The 23,460-nt window shown below is 38.5% G+C and overlaps 1 long non-coding RNA gene across 1 annotated transcript in view; it reads left to right on the top strand.

Annotated features, from left to right (window-relative positions):
* The window catches only part of LOC145691842 (uncharacterized), a 39,274-nt gene that overhangs the window by 5,631 nt on the left and 10,183 nt on the right, over positions 1–23,460 (top strand). Inside the window, exon 2 of the long non-coding RNA XR_014132565.1 lies at positions 11,225–11,433. This is a non-coding gene — a long non-coding RNA (uncharacterized LOC145691842). The remainder of the gene's footprint in view (positions 1–11,224; positions 11,434–23,460) is intronic.

The raw sequence follows: 23,460 nt of genomic DNA, 5'->3' as shown, positions 1-23,460 counted from the left end.
AAATCTGTCTTCAAAGTAAGGGGGACGGGTAAGACCGTTTTCATTATTTTTTTTAAAGAGATGTTCAAAATATTTATGAAGTTGAAAAACATTGCTGTGGAGAATCAGGGGAGCAGAGTTGTCTTCAACATTGGGAGGCGAGAAGATTTAAGGCTTATTCTGGGGGGACATCAATTTCATCTCACTTTCCTTTGTTGCAATCGAACACAAATCACATTTCTCCCCACAAGGCACATTCAAATCGAATTAATGGGGGACAGTCCCCCCAGTTCCAAAATTTGATGGGAAATGTCTCCTCATCCCCCAGGATTTACGCTAATGCACACATCAAAGGTAAACGCATTACCACTGGCCACCTCTTTCTGCTACCGTATTGTTATTTAAAGAATGCCCCATAATACCTAACTAAAGATACTGTATCAGACGTTTACCTTTCACAATAAAATTATTACTTGAATGATTCCTCGTATTCTATTCTGTTTTTGGCATATATTCCATTAAGCCTCGCCAACTTTTCAACATGATACACGGAGAAAAAAATTGTATGTGGCGTACGTATAAACATATGTTACATGTTTAAATCCTGTAGTTTTGGACTTAACGGACAGGAAACGCATAACTGAAAAAGTATATTTTATACGCACTTTCTGTATAAGTATTGCGAATAAGCGTACTTACCGCACGAACGAAAAAACATATTTTTTCTATAAACGGTCAGGATCTCACATACAGATGGACGTGTGTAACACGCAGCTTGCGTATGTACTATCCGGAAGACTGTCATATGTTAGACATCTTGCAACGGCATGATGTAACATCAAAGGTCAGTACATATTTAGGATATGGATAACGTAAGTTCCGCACTCATTTCTGTGGTAAACATTAGAATACCGTACAATATACCGCTGTCCGGATAACAGATTTTCTCAGTATAATAATTATTTCTGAATAGTTAAGTTATGTTAGATTAGGCTACTTTACTTTAAGGATGATTTGGTTTTCACTCACTTAGTACATACATTTGGCCCGGTGGGGGTTAACTGAACTTTACCCTTTTATTTTTATCGATGCCGCTACAACAGTAACATAGCGTCAATATTATGAATTATTTCGGGAGTATGTTTAGTACAAGGGGTCCAGAAGCAGAAGGGCACGTAACATAACGTAACAAAATCTAACCTAACCTAACATAAACTAACCTAAGTTAACCTGAACTAACCTAAACTAACGTAATATTAGTAGAAATAAGCGAAATTCTATCATCTTTTGAAAAATTATGCGGGATCCCTACACTAATTTAACATAAGCTAAACTAACCTAATCTAAACTAAACTAAACTAAGCTAATCTAGTCTAAACTAACCGAATGTGAATAGAAATTACCAAAGTTGTAACATTTTTTAGAGAAATGAGCTTGACCCCTTCTGCTAAACATAGGCCTTATTTCGATATCTCAATATTCTCAATATCTTTGTCCGACGTTCACAGAGTACATCGATATTGCATTTCTTTATAGAATATAAGTTATAATAGATTTTTATATTGAATATTGCTCAACACAACACGTAAGCTATTTTACTCTGATAGGGTTAATATTATTGTACATATATGCTTCTAGTATAATGTAAAATTAAGATTGGTAATAGTATACATGAGAACGCCGTGATCTGCGTTTCTTCAGTGTTCTATTACCACTTCTACATGAAATACCATTAATTTTCTACGTAGTGCAATAGTAAGAAGTATCCATGTGCTCAAGACAAGGGATATGCGTTAAATTCCCCCCCCCACACACACAAATAGTCATAGATAAAGTACAAGGGCACTACACATGCAGATATAAAGTACAGGTACGTTCTTTTTTATTTTCGTATCAGTCGATAAGTAAATCAAAGTCGCTTTGTTACCCCCTTGGTAAGTTCGTAGATACTCTATGAATAATCCCTAAAAGTATGAGCGTCCAGCTCCTTCGGGAACTGACGCGGCTTTACGTATACTATATCCTTAAGATTTTCAGTTGATTTTAATTAGTTTTATAAACAAGTCATCAAATTACATTTAACGGATTTTGTTTGTTTTCTTTGGACGACATAATAAAACAACACATTTTGGATCTAAAATTTCGACGGGTTTAGCAGTGCATTTTAAGCATTATTATTTGTAAACAAAATACGAATTTACACCTTGTTACAATTGGTACAAAATTTTGGATTATGTTTTCTTAAGATGTGTATCTTATATATTTTACCTGTTTTCAACTAAATATAAACTTTATTGTTTTAAAATAAGTTTTATCCACACAACTTCCTTCGTTTAAGCCAAACTCAACCGAGACCAAGGTTCGTGTATACACTATGTCCCTCTATCGATATCAGAATATATTATATCTAATCTGAGTAGCGAAAACTTTTTTCTTTCCTTTTCTAAAATAGCGACCCCAATGCAGTGGTTTTAGGAGTGTACATGGTTAGTTACAAGCAACATAGCTATACAGGTATTCATGTATACAGCAGCATAGCTATTCAAATATTCATATATACAGGTTACATGTTCAGAGAATAAAAAATAGATAATGAACGTTACATATAAAATAAACGAGTTGACAATAGCAGTTAGTGAGCAGACAATAAAAGCAAACGACATAGTGCATCATACGTGCATTTATTAATAGAAATATTTGCATTAAATATTGAAAAGGTACTACAAAATGAAAAAAATAACGAAAGAACGTTATCTGCTACAATCATGCCTATCACATCAAATGTAGCTTCATCTAAAACGAACAAGAGAACATTGGGAACGACATGGATCCACGATCTAAAATGCTTTCAACATGGCCATCGATCCGAGGAAGGGCCAAAGGGGCTCGAGCTCCCGAAAGTTAGCTTAGACACCTCCCAGGACCTGGATACATTCTACTTGATCATTACTTAGATATGTGAGAACGAAACGCACGTACCTGAATGGGCTCCTCTAAATTATAGACAAAATGACGCCACTGGCCTCCATACGAGCTTTCTTATTTTCTACAGACAATAATTACAAACTGGTAAGTGGTATAGATTCATTCCCAAATCGGATTGAAGGTCTCGTCGAATACTAGAGTCTCGAAATGTCCGCCTTGACTTAAGAGAGCTCCGTGACAGTTTTCTTGAACATGGAAAATCTGTCTTCAACATGCACAGTTCTTGTCATGCTACTGTTGCCTCTGCAATGCTTCGACAGAACTGGTACGTACTCACTCGGCATAGATCCGGCAGAAATGTATATATAATAGTCGATTATTCTCAAAATCAGTCATGAAACTTCCTAAGCACCACAGCAATGGACCCATACAGGCCGGTAGCCAGCCCAAAATATAGGCGGGGGGGGGGGCGGTAGAAGTTAGGGGATCCGATCCAAAAATATTATATTTCATCACCATATTATAGTTCATTTGCAAAGCCTACCGTGAAACTTTTAGGGGAGCCAATAAAAATTTAGGGGAGCGCCCCCTAGATTCCCCTTGGATACATGCCTTTACCCATATTCTTTCATCTAAGCAGTCTGCTTTATTCCAGACTCAGCAACGTTATTGTGTCTTAATGAAAACAAATAAATGTTGGTGATGTCACAGTGCATAATTTTGTCTCCAATAATACAATGCATGTAAAGCATATTACTCAAGTTTCTTTTAGTAGATTGGTGCGAATGAAATGTCCATTTTGATGACTGATGGGAAACTTATCTTTATCAATACAACTCAGCGATGTGCTAAGGTAAAGCGTCTAACATCGTAAACTCTGTAGACTTATAACAAATAACCTGGGGTCATAATCACGAGGTTGCGAGTTATTAAACATGGCTGCATGAAAGTGCACCGTGGAGAGCACATAATTAGGAATAGTTTTTCACGATTTCGAACTGGAGTTTCTGCACAGCAAAGCGAGAAAAGGTATTAATAGTGCATTTGAGCCAGGAATAACGAATGACTGCACCTTCACAGCTGGTTTGTCAAATTTCATTCTAGTAAAGTTCATAGCATTACGAATTGAGCGCCGTGGGCACCGATCGATTTCATGTTCGGATGAACTTCTCAAGAGCTCCGCAGAAAGCAGGACTAGGAAAAGTGGTAGTGTAAGTGTAGATGAGTTTGCTCCGTGTCTAACAAGGAACCCTAGGTATCTATGAAAGCCCGATATTCATGAAACTTTGTATATAGAAATTGTACCTCGGGAAGCTACCACAACCAAAATTGTAGCCGCAGTGTCTAAGACGTTGGGATACTAGGGCTCGAGGAAGATCAAAAGTGAAACGTCAAAACATTAAGGACATGGGTTTTCTTTAAAACCGGTTATTGTAAGGACACAAAATGAGTATACATGGATAGGAAATGGTAGATATGCTCTGTTAAAAGTGATAAAAGGAATATCTGCAATCTTGAAAGAGTCCATGTTGAAGCTGGTGCGATTGGTGTAAATGGGAAGAGGATCATGTGATGCATCAGTTTGAACGTAAATAGATGCATACACCAGTAAGTGAAGTGTGTTTTGGGATTACATTATTCGATTACATCTTCACAGGTTCGGGGAGAAACTAGGTGCCATTTTCGCCCCAAGCAAAACCAATTCTACCCAGGCACGTGGTGTAAATGAAATGGGTGGGATTACCAGTAGCAAAGCAAGAATCTCGCGTTCGCAAAGCACAACAGCCTGTACTTGGAATGTAGTTTGGTAATACCAGTTTATTACATTTGTAAATACATACTAAACAATACATCAACCATGGCATTATTATGAAGATTGAACACGTCATATCAGCCCATCCACACCAACTACATGTTGTCTCTAACAAAAATCAGATATTGGTACAATTATAGTTCGCTGTTTTTCTAGTTTCACTGATTCAAATCATAGCGCTCCATACCCTCCATCTGCTCGAGTATAATGAGATACACTTTGCTTATCTTGTACCTAAACCACTCTACCAGAAACACAAGAATAATGTAATCCCACAGTAGACTTCACCAGCAGGTTTTTGCGTCTATTTATGTTCAAATTAATGCATCACATTGCCCTCTTCGCATTTACTTCAATCGCACTAGCTTCAACATGGACTCTTTCAGGATGGCGGATATTCTTTTTACCACTTTTGACAGATCATATCTACCATCCCGTTTGCACATATGCTCATTTCGTGTCGTTACAATAACCAGTTTTAAAGAAAAGCTTGCATCATTTCCATGTCTTTAAGGTTCTGACGTTTCACTTTTGATTTTTCTCGAACCCTAGTGTCACAACGTCTTGGACACTGCAGCTAAAATTTTGGCTGTGTTAGTTTTCGGAGGCACTCTTCCTATATACAAAGTTTCATTATCATCGGGCTCTGATAGATACCTAGGGTTCCTTGTAAGTGTAAATGTTGGTAAGATGAAACTTTGGATTCATTATGGCCAGTTGAACTGAAACTGGTTAACAAGAATCGTCGACTAAAAGTGTGCAGTCCTCTAAATGTAAGAAATAACCGAGAAAGTTTCTTGTTTCGGATTGTCACATCGGATGATAAATACAACTACTACGACAATCGTGAACTACCAAGACAATGGTTGGATCGTGCTGAGCATTTAGAATTGTTTCCTAAATCACCTCTCTACAAACAGGTGCTGTTTCCGGTTACGTGGTCTATGGTGGGACTCGTGGGAGTGATTCATCATGCACTTCCCACGCAAAGCGGAAATATAGATGCAGATCGTTATAGTCCTGAAGTCCATGAAATAAACTGAAAACTTGTCCACAATTATCCAGCAACAGATAAGATAAGGTGTTCTCAGATTGGACAATAATGCTGGATCACATGTCGTGCAATGAATAGTAAAGATTTTCTACGAAACACTTTTCATCACCAACCGTATTTCCCCGATTTCTCTCAAACAGGCATCTCGATCACTTTTTGGGAAGGAAGATGATTAGGTGATCCAACATGCAGTTGAGGAGTTCTTTACATCGCGGACTCCGGACTTCTTTTACCACGGAGTGAAATCATTGGCTGTACGATTGGAAAAAAGTCTGGATGCAGGTGGTAACTCTTTTGATTATCCAGATATTGTATTTTATTTTTGCGAACCTAGGCTAAAAATTTCATTCGCTACAACCTAATAGATAGATAGAGAAAGTGAGAGATAATACAGATAGTTATCCAAATAATGCAAGCACCTGTAGTTTACAAGACATAAGATCTGTAACATGACAATACTGAGGATAGGTGTGCAGCGCTTGGTCATTGTCAATTATATTTCAGGTTATAGTAGGGGAAGCGGAGGCTAGTTGGCAGGTTGCAGGGCACTGTTAAAATCTTGTTAACGCCAACAGTTACGAAACCGAACCAACGCTTCACGTATGCGCATTCTTTTGAGTAACAAGCGTGATTGAGTGTTGGTGACGTGCACTTGTAATTGTTGACAAAGAGAAGAATTGTTACTTTTAGACCAAGCGAGTAAAATTTGAAGAATTTATTTTGAAGTGACTAGCGAAAAGTGCAAATAACAAACTAACGATTAAGTTACTAATAAAACACATGTACTTTTACTTGTAAAATAATGACAGCCATGATTACATTGAGATTTATGTTGAAGACATTTTCTTCATTTTATGAAATAAAATGGATAAGTGGTAAGTTGTGACAGGTGTCGCAACATCCCCTTTTACAGTGAAACAAAAGTTAAATAGAAAAATTGTGAAGAAACCAGGAGACAAACCTAGAAACTGAAACGGAAAGGCACTCCGAAGAGAAAGAAGATAGAAAACGTCGCATTGTAAGAGTACTGATAGTTCGTCGGACGATGATTGAGTACTTTTGTTTAATAGGTCTCAAACCATATGAAGAAGATGGAAGGCAATGGGTACAGTGCTTGAAGTGACGGATGGGTTTATTTTAAGAAATATGCGAAAGAGGATCAGTTTTATGTGTGTCATCATTGATTCTGAGATTAATCAAAGTGTTCCTTCTGTTTCTCTATTATTTTTTCTGATCTACATTTGTAGTCTATAAATAGCTTACGGAACTTTTAGGCTGACGCTTACTTAAACATCAAACTAGTATGTAGTCTATTTAGTAGATACATGTGAAAGATGATGGCACTTTCAGTGCGGATTAACCTAATAATAATACAGTTTCTTTTTCTTTAGGAATAGAAACATATTTAGTTAGTTGAGTTACAAAAGAGAATTTGCGTTTATATGCTAACTTGCAGAATTTGCGTTTATAGGCTTACTTGCAGAATTTGCGTTGTAATGTCAGCTTATGCTGAACACTGTCTCTTTGTATCTTTTGTTATATAAATGTTTTTCACATTTATACTTTCATTTATATTTCTATGTGCTGCAATGTGATCCAATCACTGTCGCATATGGGATAAATTGCAACAAAAGTTTAATGTTTGCAAATCTTAAATTTTCTAGAAAAAGTACAAGAGTGTCCGAGTTCTTAAATTTTCTGTACAAGTAAAATATATAGCGCTATGCAACTACAAATTTCGTTGGATGTATGTCCAAAAACAAACTTTATACATTTTTTGAAGTTGAAAATTTTAAAAGTGTAGCCCCTGTCACCCCTACATAGTATGCCAGGAGGTAAAACGGAACCGTGTGTTGAAGAGGACAAACGATAGTGCTGCAGTGTAGACTTCTCTGAGTTTTTTTTTAATGTGGTTCGGCGGTTAGTTCACACAAGTGTATCTAAGGTGGCAGTTTGTTAAGTGTGTTTGAGGAACAACGTCTAAGGTTATAACAACCTTTAGAACTCATGACAAAAAATCAGCGTACGGTAGTAGTGGACGGAAGACATGCTTCAGTGACAGAGATTCCCAAGGACTGAAAAGAATTATCACCAAGGAATGTAGAGTGAATATGGCAAACATGACTATGGAACTTAATCAGCACCTGGAACACCCTACTTCTATAACCACAATGCGAGCTGCATATCTTGAACATCCTTGGTCTGGTTGCAATTTTCAAACTGGTGATCAATCACTAGAACACGTCAGCAAAAGAAAGATGATGCTCAGAGCATTGATAATGAACCAGCAGTGTTTCATGGCCAGATGAGTTTTATTTCATATTACTTCGAACAAGATTCCATGTCCGGCTTTATGAGTTACTTCATTAATTGCTTATACTGGAGCATTAACACAAGGCTATTTGTGTTGCTTCTTAAACTTTTTCTTGAATAAGCTTAAAAACTTTCAACTTTTCATTCCTTATATACTTTCTAGGTTTGTTGCATGAAAGCAACTGTTATTTGCTGGAAGCCTCTTTCAGGGAATTCTTAATTAGATATACCTAGTTTTGAACGCATAGCTTTCTTCTTCTTCTTCACACACTCCTAGGTTTATAGTGATAGCGTCTCAGCTTTAATAGACCTCCTATTCAGAATGACGTAAAGTATGATACCTCTTCGATATTCCAAAACTGCAAATTTTCGGAGAACGGTTATTTGGAGTAGCTGTATTCAAGACTGACACAGGAAACAGTGTTCAACTTGATGATGATATACAAATGTCAGAGAAAAACCATCAGAGACCGGAAACAGCCGAGGAAACAAAGTCGGAATGAAAGGGATCAACGGACGTTTAAGGAGATTGTCATAAAGGAACTGTAAAAATAATACAATACGTCTAATTGTCAAACTCAATCATCTGAAACGCCCGGTTTCTATAATAACAATCCCGTAAGATTTGGACATAACTTTAACACATGTGGAGGAATTGCTTTTCTGAAAACTCTTCTCACCGCCGTCAATGCGGTAGTTGAATAAAGAAAATGCCGAGAACCGCAGATGATTAGAAGACAATGAGCTATCTTTCTCCTTGTTTTCAACAAAATGCCATATTTGTGAATGGCATATTTCCAAAGAGTCATATACTCCGATAACTTCCCTCGAAGTATAGCAGTGATGCTTTGTTGATCTTCATGTGACAATGATAATGTGAATTTTTGAAATGATTACATGCATCCTATGATATACAGATATTGTTGATTAATAACTATAAAGGTACCAAAGAAAGTTCTGTCGTTTTTTTTGTGTCTGTGTTCAATTGGCCTCCACACCGTGACTTTAATGCGACTGGATATAAGGCGAAGGTCAGTTATTGGTGTTGGTATATTCAACATACTACCTGGTTGTGGCAATTCAGTTACACCGTGAACTTTCGTAAGGACAGAGTTAACATTGTACCTCCGGAGAGCGTCATAATAAAGTGTATGCTGTACAAGTTCAAACTGAGGTCAAATGCGGAGATGGGCAGGAAGATAAGCCAGGCCTTTGGTGATGGTGTCGTGACTACGTAGACAGTGCAGCTGTAGTTTAATAAGTTTAAGGACGGTAACGAAACACTCGAAAACCCACCACCTGCCGGAAGACCAACACATGTACAAAATAAAGATATTCAAGCTACAAGTGAGGTGAACAGTGGCCAGACATATAAGGAACAGGTACTACAATTCAGTGTGAGTGGAGAAACCATTAAGCAGCACCTCCATCAACTTGGGAGGCACTACAAGTTGGGTCGATGGGTTCACATGAATTGACTCCGAACCAGAAAGCAACACAAGCAGACACCTGTGTTTCTTTGCTGTCTCGTCTTAGGAAAGAGTCATTTCTGGACAATGTTGACATGTGATGAGAAGTGGGTCCTGTACAAAGGTTCGGGGCATCGTCATCATTGGTTAGCATTCCATGAACTGGTTCCAAAACAGCGGAAACCATCATTGCACCAAAGAAGGCCCTTCTCACGGCATCGTCCACCGGGAATTGCTACCAGCTAGTCAGAGTATCAATGGAACTGTGTACTGTCAGCAGTTGAGCCGTGTTTAAGAAAAACTCGAAACTCTGGAGCCAGCACTTTTGAATCGCAGTGGAGTCCTCCTGTTACAGGACAAAGCTAAGCCCCACGTGGCTAGGGTGACCCGGGACACCATTCTACGACTTGCATGGGAAACACTATTGCATCTGCCATACTCTCCGGACGTTGCTCCGTCCAAGTATCACCTGTTCCATTCCTTTCACAATCACAATCACCAGTTCAAATTCCTAAGTTTGTAGAGGTGGAAAATACACTTGGCACCTTCTTCGCTTCACGTTTCAAGTTCTACCGCATGGAATCCATGGTCTTCCAGAACGTTGGCAGAAGATTATCGACCCTGATGGGGACTATTTTTGATCTTCCAGGTACATCTTAGGTAAAATATCGAAGTTCGAAAGCGGTGGGTGTAAAAACGAGAGAACTTTCTTGGTTACCTGTATATATAGTATTCGAAAGATGTCAATGTGCTAGTATCAATAGCCAGACTAGGTTAGACTTGGTTTGAGGAACTCCACGCTTCCTGCGCTTATTCCATCATTACCAAAGCAACAGAGTGCTGAACTGTATATAAAAAACTAAACCTTATGATCTAGTCTGAATCAATTATATGAAATGTTTTACTACTACAATCTCTAGTAGATGCTAAGTATGGTTCAGTGTGGTATTAAACAGATTACTTGCGTTTAAACTGTTTTAATATTTTGATATTTACCTAGTTTCTTTGAAAGAATTGTATTCTGGAACCGCCACTGATTACGAGTATATTTAAGGTACCTTACACTAAAGAATTAGTTTTAAAACTTTTTAAAGTTTATGTAGATAATAAAAATGTTCTGGTTCGAGGTGTGTGATTTGTGGATGGCAAGGGAGCAATTACCCTTCCCCCTGAGTTTGAGAAACATATGCTTTTTATATATTTTTTTACAAATATATTATTATAAACTCATGCCGGTGAACAATATTGTCCCCTTCCTTCTGGCCAACTCTAAAAAAGCTACAGTTTGATTTCTATGACTAACGTTTAGTTGAAACATTAAAGGAGCAATTTTTTACTGCATAGATGCCAGTGTGGAATTTAAGGTAATATCTACAGATTTACCTGATCAACATATAATGACTTTTGTTACTGCGGTAGGGAAGTCTGGCTATGGGAGAGCAGGTGAGCATGTAACAGCTCGTGAATGTCATTCTATGGCAATAACGCAACATCCTCATTTCCTAAGAGTGATTAGAGTGAACTCGGAGTGCTTTCCCCAAAGGCAAATGAGCTATCTGTCAGCATAATAAAGATAATAAATCTTAAGTGAAAGCAAACATTACGTGTTATCTAAAAGCACGGAAACTTGGCACAATATTTATAATAATGATCTTTGTCTCTGTCTTCCAGATTTCTTTTGATGGTTCCCAAATTCCTGTGTATCCTGGTGAACTTGGAGTATTAACGTAGTACTAGTAGTAATATATGCACCGCTCTGTGTGTTCTTCGAGATGAATAGCAGTAAAATTATCTTATTATATGTATATGTAGTGAAGTTCTACAATGGTTTTGGATTGTTGCGAAGAAGGTTGAAAGATGGAGCAACACCAATCACTAACGTAAGTTGGACAACTTCCTACAATAGCTATTTTTTAAACCATTCCTGACAACTTCGTGCTTTTCACTACAATTTGGAAAAAGGTCTGCCTCTGAGTACATCGGATGTTATCATTTTTTTTATGGGGAAACTTACATTACTTTTACCCATATCAAAGTCCTTCTAACCATCACACGTTCTTCAGGTTATGTATTCATTCCACTAATATTTCGGTACTTGCGTAACATAATTCTCATTCCTTCATACCAAACAACAAAAATTTACTTTGTTATGACTCTCAGTTTTATGACAAGTTTCGCTTGAAAACCAGGATTTTAAAGGTTTAATTACAATTTTTAACGTTCAGGGAGGGAACGTTGTCTCAAGATAAACAGTGTTAGCGTGTAATAAGGTATAAGAACATATGAAAAACTATTTGCATGAAAGAGCTCCGACCAAGAAAACAGGTACAACGGCGATGGAGTCCCGAAGTACTTACCACGCATCACGCAAGAGAAAATCGCAGAGTGGTCACATACATGTAGAGAGTAGTACTTCAAGTACACGTTCAACTGCAAATAGTTTTAGTTCATATTTATAAGGTGCAACTGATGTCAATTCTGAGGTTCTAATTGATGGTAATATACTGTAAATAAAGGTAGTATTATGGCCCAGTGATAAGTATCATCTTTAATGTGAAAGAGCAACAATCTCTTTTTAGAATTACATATTTTCTTTGTCTTCGCTGGTTTTAATCCTATGGTATAAGTTTTGGTATAAAATATTCGTGAGTTTCGAGTCTCTCATTTCATTATTCTTAAAGGAACTTCTATAATTTTAATGGGTATGAGCCCTGTTTGCTGATACCGTCGTTTCTTTAACCACCACCACTATTGATCAAGAAGTCGGTTTCACATATCTGCTTCAGGGTGTTACGGTTATGAAAAATAAAAGTACCGTAAGACGGGGTTACTTTGCACATCAGGGGTAACTTTGCACAAAATAATTAAAGAATTGCACAGTTTCCTCTGTCTCTCAGTAAGTGTAAAGAGAACCATGAAGTGTAAAGAGAACGTTTCACCTGCCACCATACGGTAGAACTTCTAACTGTATTTTGGCTATATTTCATATCTTTCTCATTACCCTGAAGGTTTATTGTTATAGAAGTATGGAAACCAGTCACTGTAAAGGTTAACAAAATTAGAAACAAACCACCTACAAAAATTTCCGTTACTTTCGTAGAATTCTATTGTGTATAATGGGACTTTGAAGCAATAATTGAAATAGAAGTGTGGAATGTTTTAAAGTCATAAAAAAAAATGAAATTGGAAGAAGGTGGTTTTAGCCTCTAATCGGGGTTACTTTGCACCAATCCAAAGTAACAACTTAGATAGGAAATTACGACTGCTGGTACCTCCTGCCTTCTAATTTTAGGTAAATTTCCTATTTTGCTAGGTGCCGAAATGGATTTCTTGTTGAAAAATAAATTACATACAGTGGCGGACCCAGAAAAATAGTATGAAAGGGGTTTCACTCACAAAGGTTTCGTTTTTGTAGAAATCACTTGATTTTTTAGGGGAGTAGACTTGAAGCTTATATGCATAGGTATGACTAACATTATATTTTTTTAAAAAAAGAAATTAAGCAATTTGAGTAGGCTTCAGCCTCAAAGACCCACACCGCAAATCTTCCACTGATTACGGTTGGGATCATATTCTTGGACATAAAGAGAAACCAAGGCAAATCAGTTCACGGGGATTATTTTCTTTCTGAATTGTCATCTTTGTGGGGTATATGCTAAACTATCAGAATTTGGTTACTGTGCTGGCACCAGGAAATACATAATTTTCTTTACAAATATGGGTAATTCGTACTAAGTACTGATACCAGTACCATCATTCTTATGCCAATATTTATAGGATGCATGCAGTGGGTGGTATGTAGGAAGTGAAACGAATAAATACTGAAGGAAAAATGTTGCAACAGAAACATTATGTTCGTGTGTTGAACATACATTTTTTGATGTGGTGCAAAGTATCCTCACCCAATGGGTTAGTTTACACCAAAGTTTATATTCCAATAACTATGGTCATACTGAATGTTTACTAATACACTTGCACGAATGTTTTCTTTATATATCTAGTTATTATATGTTTAACGTACAGTGTTATAAATCATTACGTTTTTAAGTTACATGCACTTTTCTTTAAAATCACTTACATGGTGTGCAAAGCAAACACCATCTTACGGTAGCTCAGAATATTATACGTACAGAAGAAAGAAAAGAAAAACACAAGTTTAAATGTGATTCGCTGATTTTCATTTTTAACAGAAAACAGCATTCAAAAATGATGGTGAATATGTTTCTAGCAATGGTTCAGTACGACTGCGACCAATACTTTTATACTGTATATTATCACAAAGACTTAAAAAAAGGGGGGATTTTTTTTACCTTATCCAGAACATTTATATATTTAGCTCACACAAATACTATGTGACTTTTTTAATACTTCGGACTTACAAATAATTTAGACTTACATATATTTATCAAATAAACGGAAATACCTTAAGGTGGATCACCAACCGGAAATCAGTACATATTTTAGTCCATTCAGAGCCTGCCTTACTAAAAATAATACGAAATTTATCATTTTTCATTTGCTTGTTTATTCGTCAGTGAAAGGAGATAATGAAATGCAAGGCACCACAATCGTAGATAATGCTATTCTAGAACAGAAAATATGAACCTGAATAATGTTCAGTGTTGCAATCCATAGAAATTACAGTGTTGCCAGAAAAACAATTTCCCTAAAATCTAAGTTAAGGCAGCGAGTAGAGGAATGAACTCAACTGCATTTGATTACGTATGATGTTGTTTTGGTTTCTTGTGAACTACTTTTTAATTAACATTATTTTTTAGTTTAAATAACTGTATGTTAAAACTATTTTGTTTATTACAAACTAAATACAACTATTATTTAAAACGTAGTTCACAGGAAACCAAAACAAAATGCAGTTGAGTTTGTTCCTCTACTCGCTGCCTTAAATTAGATTTTAGGGAAATTGTTTTTCTAGCAACACTGTAATTTCAATGGATGGCAACACTGAAAATTCTTCAAGTTCATATTTTCTGTTGTAGAACAACATTATCTATGATTGTGGTAAGTTGCATATCATTATCTTCTTTCACTTATGAATAAACAAGCAAATGAAAAAAGGTAAATTTTGTATTATTTTTTGTTAAGGCAGGCTCTTAACAACTGCGCAATGAAAAATTACATATTATAAATATTGTACCATAAGATAGAATTATGTTTCAGCTACAACACAAGGCACTGATTCATTTGGTTATGTCTTCTGATATGGAAAAAGGTACCAAATAAAATCAAATATTTGATGCGTTTTACAATGAGCACACAAGATGGCACTTGCTGTTAGATTTTACTAGAAGTGATCAGTATTAAGAAATGTTTGTTTGTATGGGTAAAGGATTTTAAGGTAACGACCTTATTACGAAATAGATATATTGTTTGGCCTTTTTACGTGTTAAGTTTTACATTTCATTTAAACATTAATTTACATTTAAAGAAATAGATTTTGATAAGAAACATGAGCAGAACGCCATAATGCGTTGTTGCCAAATTTGTACGTTTACTGCGGTAGTCACAATAAGAAAATTTCTGGATTCTAGTATTGCAGTTCGAGAAACGTAAATTAGCTGTGAATTACGGTAAGGGTCGAAAACTAATTTCTCCAGTAAGTATTCAAGCAGAATTTCATGATTACTTCCTTTATTATCTGGAATCGGTAAACTTAACACTATATTGCAGCGCCGCACTATTTAGCATAGCACCGAGAACACCTAATGATCCACCTTAAAAAGTGCAACTTATCAGATTAATATGCGTTGGACCTCCTCCCACCCCCAGAATAGCTCTGTCATTGTAGTCGTGAATGGCTTTAATATTGTACCATTTCATGAGAATTCATCAGCCGATAGATGGTAAAGGCGGAATTCTGTGCCTTATTCGTGTCTCTAAAATGACCCAAAGACGTTCAATTAGTTCATCTCCGAGGATTCAGCGGACCAGGGAAGGTGTTCGACTTTGTAGCGATGTTCCTCAAACTACACCGCAGCAGCTTCAGGTGTATGAATAAGAGTATTATCATTCTGGAATATGACGTCATTCCCCAGATACAACACATGATCACCTAAATTGCGATATAATCACGGGCAGTGATGAGATACGAAAGCTTCAGCACAGGATTCGCTAATAAGAGGATGGCGACCCACAGTATCACGGAACCACTACAATGTTTAAGTTGGCGAAGACACTGTGTGCCATATGCTTTTTTCAGGCGTCCACCACACATAAACATACCTCATGGTTTGAAAGAAGAGGAACGATGACTTATCCAACCATATCAGAGGTTTCCAGCCATCAGTGGTCCATGTTGCATATTTGTGACAGTATTGGAGTCGTGCCAAAGCACTATATTCCCTTCTCACAAGTGTCGCCCAATCAAACCCGACCCCATATGACAATGTCAAGAAACTTGCAACGGACTGCGATTGTCAACAGAAGCTGTCGGAGATACTGCTGGAATTATCTCATCACTTACACTGCAGTCGAACCAGGGGCGGATCCAGGATCGACTTGTGGATGGGGGTGGTGGGTTGTCATACTGCTACTTTTAAGGGCTCCAAACTTTGGGATGGGTTTTATTTATATATAAAACCGTTTTCTCTTCTGGGGGGCGAACGCCCCGATCGCCCCCCTCGAAATGCCCCTGAGTCGAACGACAGTTTGAGTGACAATCTGCTTTAATGCTCGGCCGGGAACTGTTACCAAGGGCTTAATGCTGACCTCTGCTCCACTTTTGGAATGATCGTTATAGGTCTTCATCACATTGAGCACTGTCCCTCGTGACACGCTCAACGAACTTGACACTTTCATCATGCTCACACTACATAACCGAGTGCCAGTGGCCTTCTTTAGAAATCAAGAAGGTCGCCCTTTTACATTACTACTGTTAGCTGACTTTACTGTACACTGTTGTTCTGCTGCTAGTACGGAGTTTGCTCTATCTTATCTTTACTAATAACCAGACGCTTAGGTCGCTGCCTTGTCCTACACCAGTGGTTCTCAACTGATCTGTCGCGACGCACTGGTGTCACACTGTCCCATAAGATGTGTCGCAAAATTTTAGAATTTAAAAATCATGAAAAATTTGATGATAATTAGTTAAAATGGAGACAGGTTGTACCAGTCAACACCTTCAGCAGCAGCAATAATACACAGCAAAAAATGAGGTGTTGAAACAACACAAAATGATTACCACTTTAGCGTGTCACTTTTGTGTTAATTCAACACCAAGTTTTTTTTTTTTTTGCTAGCCGACTATGACTAGCACCCGTCCAAAGCGTACCGCCCTTTATATCGGGAAGTGGGTTACAAGGAATAGCTAGGAGTGGAGAACGATGGATGGGTTTCTAGAGTTTCATTCAACTTTATTAAACCTTATATTTTACATAACAAATTATAACTTGGTAGCAGTTATTTATTCATTCATCATAGGGGTGGGGAAATAATTACATTGTGGAGAGTTTTGGACATTATGGCCATTAATCATAATCATTATTGCAGTGGGATGATAGGAATGATGGTGAGGTGCACTAGAAATCACAACATCGGGTTGTGTTAGTAAAACAGATGCAGGTTGTCTTCTGATTCGGGGGCAGTTCCGAATCTGATGAAGACAGTTGGAAGCCCTGGTAGAACAGTAGGACTACTGTGCAAATGATGGAATGATACATGGTGGGGCTGTATCGGTGATGAAATCATTGACGAGGATGAGATCAGGGCTATCGGGGGGAAGAGAGTAGCGGTAGAGTGTAAAAAGTAGTGAGAGAGGAGAGTGACGAAGTGGAGTTTGGGGTCTGATGAAAGCGCACTGATGCATTGTATCGAAAAGCAGAGGGTGGTGAGACTGATATCGTTGTGAGATGTAGCAAAGACGTAATGTTTCTAGGTGGTAAAGGATGTGCGGAAAAGGTGTTTGATTGTAAAGATCTCTGGTGGGACTGGGAAGGCGAATGCGAAAAGCAAAACGAAGAGCATGTCTTTCCAAGATTTGCAATTGAGCATAGAAGGATGGGGCGGCCGATATCCAGGCAAGAAAGCCATATGTGAGGACGGGGCGTAAGAACATTTTATATGTAGTAAGGAGTGTGGGCAGTGAGTCCCCAGGTGGTACCGGTTAGGCGGCGCAGGAGGTTAATTCGATTATAGGCTTTCTTACAGATGGTCTTCAGATGAGGTGACCATTTGAGATGCCGGTCAAAGGTGATGGCAAGATAGTCACTGTATTCTGTGGTTACAAGGGAATATGATCGACATGTACGTGAAAATTAGCTGGATTGCGGTACAGTTTAGTTCGTTTGCCAGGCGGAAGGAAAATGATGGTTTTTGTTTTATCGGCATTGAGTTTGAGGCGTCAGTATCTGCACCAAGAAAGATAAGTATCGATAGCTGTTTGTAATGTACGGTTAATCTGATGAATGGTTGGGGCAACAGCAAGAAACGCCGTATCGTCAGCATATTGATAGAGATTGATGTTGGGAGGGAGGAAGATTGGGAAAATCAGCCACATAGAGCAGATAAAGGAGTGGAGAGAGTGATGAACCTTGAGGAACGCCGGAGTGAAGAAAAATGGGATGCGATAAGTGATTGTTGATGGAAACATAGCTAAGGCGACCAGTGAGAAAATGAATAATAAAACGGATATAGCAGAAAGGAAGATCAAAGGAAAACAGTTTATAGAGAAGACCAAGATGCCAAACTTTGTCAAAGGCTTTTTCTAAATCGAATAGAACTAAACAGGACGGTTGGTTGGAGTTAAACTGATTTGTAATGTGTGTGGTTAGGCGAAAAAGTTGGTCATTAATACTGAATTGGGGACGGAAGCCTGCTTGGTGAAGTGGGATGAGATTACGTACGGAAAGATGGAGGTGAAGACGGGAGACGAGGATACGTTCAAGTATTTTACTGAAAACGAGTGTAAGCTGTATTGGGCGATAGGAAGAGACTGAGGTGGTTTGTTAGCTTTCAAGAACATTAACGTGGTAGAGGTTTTCCAAGGGATCGGTAGGAATCCAGTACGCAGTATAAACGTGTAGATAGTAGCCAGAAGGTAAAAGAGGATATAAGGAGCTTCTTTAATATGGCGACAACAGTTACACAGATACGCGTACCAGTGCTTCCATCTATTTTCTTTATCTGTTATTCTTATGTCTTAGCACTTGTGAACAGAAGGTGGAAGAACTGTTGCCTATGTAACTGTTGTCAGACAATTCACAGATTTACAACAATATTATTGTGACCGATTACAGAAAACATAGAACATTATTCGTTACTTGGCATGAGCGCCAAATATATTTCGCAAAGCTTTGCTCGTATTAAACGATAAAGACCAATGCAAATTCTCTCAGGTAGTAACGAGTTATTTCTGATATGTTCGGTAGACGATGTGCTTGGTGTTCATACTCCTACTTAACTAAGAAGCCTAGCCTCTCTTGTGTTAGTTACTGTGCCAGCGAGGACCAAGTATTGCAAAACGTACTTGTGAGCATAGCACACTTACGCGCTTAGAGGATTGACGAAAGTTCTCACTTTTGGAGGGCAAGCTTGCTTTTTGAACATCATCTAATCATCTTTCATCTCGCTTCTATTTTCATTTGGGCTTCGGCCCTAGGCACTATCGGCACAACACTGATACCGGTGACAGCTCACCTAGAGACCAACGAACCCGTTCTAGATCACCACACGGGCGTGACTCTACCTCTGATCATCCAAAACGGCCATGCACTAGTGCTGACGACAATCAGCAACCAAATAACATGGATTGGGCTTCAAACACTAATGGATCAGATACCTTAACATCTACTCAAGACATCATCTATAATTTCTTATTAACCGATTTTGACACCAAATACGATTCAGTACGTGCCGTCTTTCAACAATTAGTCAAATTTGTACCACGACCTGAGATCCGTAAATTATCAAAACATGTAAAGGCATTATCATAAAATCAACCAGGTCTAATTTGCGACGCATGTCCGGAATAAGGCCACTTTCAAAATCTTTGGGCCAAAAGCAAAACTCTCTGCCTTGACTCCAACCACACGTAAAACACCTCCGCCTCCTAAACGTACACCAATGTTATCGGTGGTAATACGCGGAGTCGAACCGGACCTCACAGGCGAAGAAATTTACGAGGAACTGCATCAAGAAAGGTTTCCTGTAAAACGTTGCATCCGAATAAAGAATAACTTAGGAGCAACCTATCTTGTACGAGTGCTTACAGACCAACCACAACTAATCTATCAACTTCTGTCTAAAGGAGCGTATATGTATCGCAGACGCTATAAGGTCGAGCCATCCTGTACACCAGCACCTCTTCCATTGCGTTGTGAGCGATGCCAGCAGTATAATTCTCATCCCACGTCGGAATGCACTAATATCATTAAATGTGGCTATTGTTCCATGCAACATCCTACCAGGGAATACCCTAATCAAAAGGCACCACCACAATGTAGTGCATGTCCTGAAAAACATCCGACATACAGCTACAAATGCAAAGCCAAACCACAACCTGAACTTTCAAAGCCGGAACTGGTTGCTCCTATCCGTTGCATTGATCCTCCGACTCTACCCGCCAACTCATTACTCCATCCAGTTACTGTTGAAGACTTACTACGCTTTCTAACCATTACTTTACAAAATATTCATCCGTTTCTTCGAACCCACATACTTACTCAAATCATTCACGCAGCTAAAATACTGTTTAATATTCAGCTCCGTGTCACCTATTCTGGCCCCACAGTACACTTTCAAATCCAACCCCTTGAAGTTTGTCTAATATGGCGAAATTCATCTCTAATTTTTTCTGTGTATTTATTATGGCTTACACCTTACTTTTTATGAACATTCGGTCATTACTGACCCATAAAGTGCTTTTCATGTAATTATTACAAGAAGAACGAATATCAGCTTTTGCATTGAACGAAACATATCTAGCTTCTTACTTGAATTGTTACATACCGAAATATTCCATACTCCGTCACGATGCTCCTGCAGGACCACGTCTTTATTGTGGCACGGCTATAGGTATCTCCAATTGCCTACCATATCGATCCGTAACAGCACCTCATAATATTACTCTTCCTGAATATAACATAACTACTATCTACTTTCGAAGCCGTACCGTCACCTTTGCTACGATCTATTTTCGTCCAGGAAAACAACTCAACTATGATTTCTTTCGCTTCATTGACTCCCACTCTAAGCACTACACCATTATGGCAGACATAAATTTCCATAGTCGTACCCAGCGAGACAAACAGCATTTTCTTGATTTTGTTCAAAATACCACTACCGGAGAATTTCATATTCTACCTAAACCTACACGGCCAACTAGTAACACTACTCCTGATGTTGTTATTACTTCATATTCTCTGACCCCGTTTATCACCATTTCGATACTAGACTCTATAGGCAGTGATCTCGTTCCTATTAAGGTAGAGCTACGCTGCACAACACAATTCTCACAATCGTTACCAAGCTAAGAAAGTCTACTGTTACAATCAGGCTGATTGGGATCAATACCATACAGCACTGGACGAAGCTATCATTCCGCTCACTCTACCTAATTCACAACATAACCTCGATCTAGTAACCACTGCACTAACTGAAACAATTCAAAATGCGGCTGATCGATCCATTCCTACTACTACCGCACATCTTCATAAGCCTACATTACCGCCACGATACCTTTCATTAATAACAGCGTCACGTAGAGCTTATCGAGAGTACCGATTGAGCGGTAATTTGGAAGCCCTTCGATTGCATCGCCAGTACCTTCATATAACACATAACTACATAGTTGCGTACAAGAAACGACAGTGGATTCGTACATGCAATAATTTGGCTACCGAAATTCATCTCAGCAAATATTGGCGTAAGTTTCATCAACTTACTGGCACAACTTTACGCACGCCATATCCGCTTATTTACAACAATCAAGCTCTCACTACTGACACTGAGAAGGCAAATACATTCGCATTATTTTTTCAGGATATATTCACTCCGTTACCTGGCTGGCACACTCCACAACGACTTCAATCCATCATCAACCGCCAAACTGATCCGACATCAGCTCACTTACAACCGTCGGAAAATCATCTACTCGAACTAAATAATCCGCTTACGCAGCCTATAACAACAGACGATATCACCTCAACTCTACGAAACAAACGCAATACTGCACCTGGTTTCGATTGTGTCACATATGTACTCATCAAACATGCGTCTCCCACTTTTCTTCTATTTCTCAGCCAACTTTATACTTTCATCCTCCGAACTGGCTTCTTTCCACTTGATTGGAAGTACTCCAAAGTACTACTATTTCCCAAGCCAAAGAAACCACCATCGGCTATTCAGTCATATCAACCAATTCATTTAACTAGCTGCCTCTGTAAAATCTTAGAACGGATTCTTGTTTGGCGACTTCATGATCATATCCGACGTCACAATCTTCTGCCAATCCATCAAACTGGTTTCCAGCCTCATTTCAGCACCTTAGATCAGCTATTTCGTCTTACAACCGCCGTCTATAACCAATATAACCGAGGCCTTCCTTCCTGTTTAGTCACGTTTGACCTCGAGAAACCATTTGATAAAGTTTGGTATCCTGGGCTTATATATAAACTCCATCAATATATGTTACCTGTTTCCTATATACGCTTCATCAATTCCTTCTTAGCAGGACGACTGGCATACATATCCATAAACAGCGCTCTTTCTCATCCGATTTTCTTACACTCTGGAGTTCCTCAAGGTTCGTCTTTGTCTCCTCTCCTCTATCTCTTATACGTTGCCGATCTGAGATTACCAGACAACATTCAAATCTATCAGTTTGCTGACGACACAGTTTTTCGTTCAACAGTCCGTACTATTCAGCAGATTAATTGACTTATGCAACCTGCTATTGATAGTATTGTCGACTGATGTAACATATGGAGATTGAGTATTAACTCTGCAAACACATTCACTTGTATTTTTATCACCAGGACGGCGCTCCAGAGTGTACCGAAACTCGAATTTACTTCGTCTGCATGTAGAACATACACCAGTTCCGGTTCATTCGACTCTGACTTACCTTGCCATCGTCTTTGACAGTAAACTATCTTGGATCCCTCATCTTAAGAAGGTTGTCGCTCAAGCCCAGAACAGACTCAATTTGCTTAAACGGCTAGTTGATACAAGTTGTGACTTAAAACCATCTACGGTCCTCCATACCTACAAAGCCTTCATGAGAAGTACCTTAACTTATGGTCATACGGCTTGGGTCTCCGCTTGTGACAAATATTATCAAAAGTTGTGTATCACGGAGAGGCATGCCTTGCGGCTAGCATATCGCATTAGGTTACCAAGTCCAACTAGGCTCCTGTACAACCTTATTGATTTTCCGTCTTTACTCCCACATTTGGAACGACTTCGAATCCGCTACATTACTACACGTTTTGAGTTACACCATGAAATGCTACAGGACATCCTACTCTACGATCGAGACAACGATACACCCCCACGATGCTTGGACTCTCCGTTGCAACATTATATGACACTGTATCATCTCCAGTTGGATCCTGCCAACAGAGACCCTGATGTATTTGCCATTTATCATCCACGTCATCTGTCACCTCATGTTTACCCATCATACGCACAGTGATTACCTACTAATATGGGACTCCGCTGTCTTCATCAGTTCCTGACTGGCCCCAGGAAAAGAAGATAACTTCATCTGTTTGCTAACAAAACCTACTGATGTGGCGTCTAGTGCAATTCATTCATTATCATTTCATCATATCATTCTTTTCAGTTTATATATATTATGTTTTCTATTCGTTACTTGCATTCTTTCTGTTTATTAGCCTTCATGTACATATATTATTGTTGTTCTTTTCACTTATATACTGGTTTACTGCACA

This window comes from Thermobia domestica, chromosome 8 (assembly GCF_964235325.1).
Source record: "Thermobia domestica chromosome 8, izTheDome1.hap1.1, whole genome shotgun sequence".
Classification (NCBI taxonomy): Eukaryota; Metazoa; Arthropoda; class Insecta; order Zygentoma; family Lepismatidae; genus Thermobia; species Thermobia domestica.
Note: the sequence above shows the minus strand (reverse complement) of the source record. Positions and strands in the feature narration are given on the sequence as shown.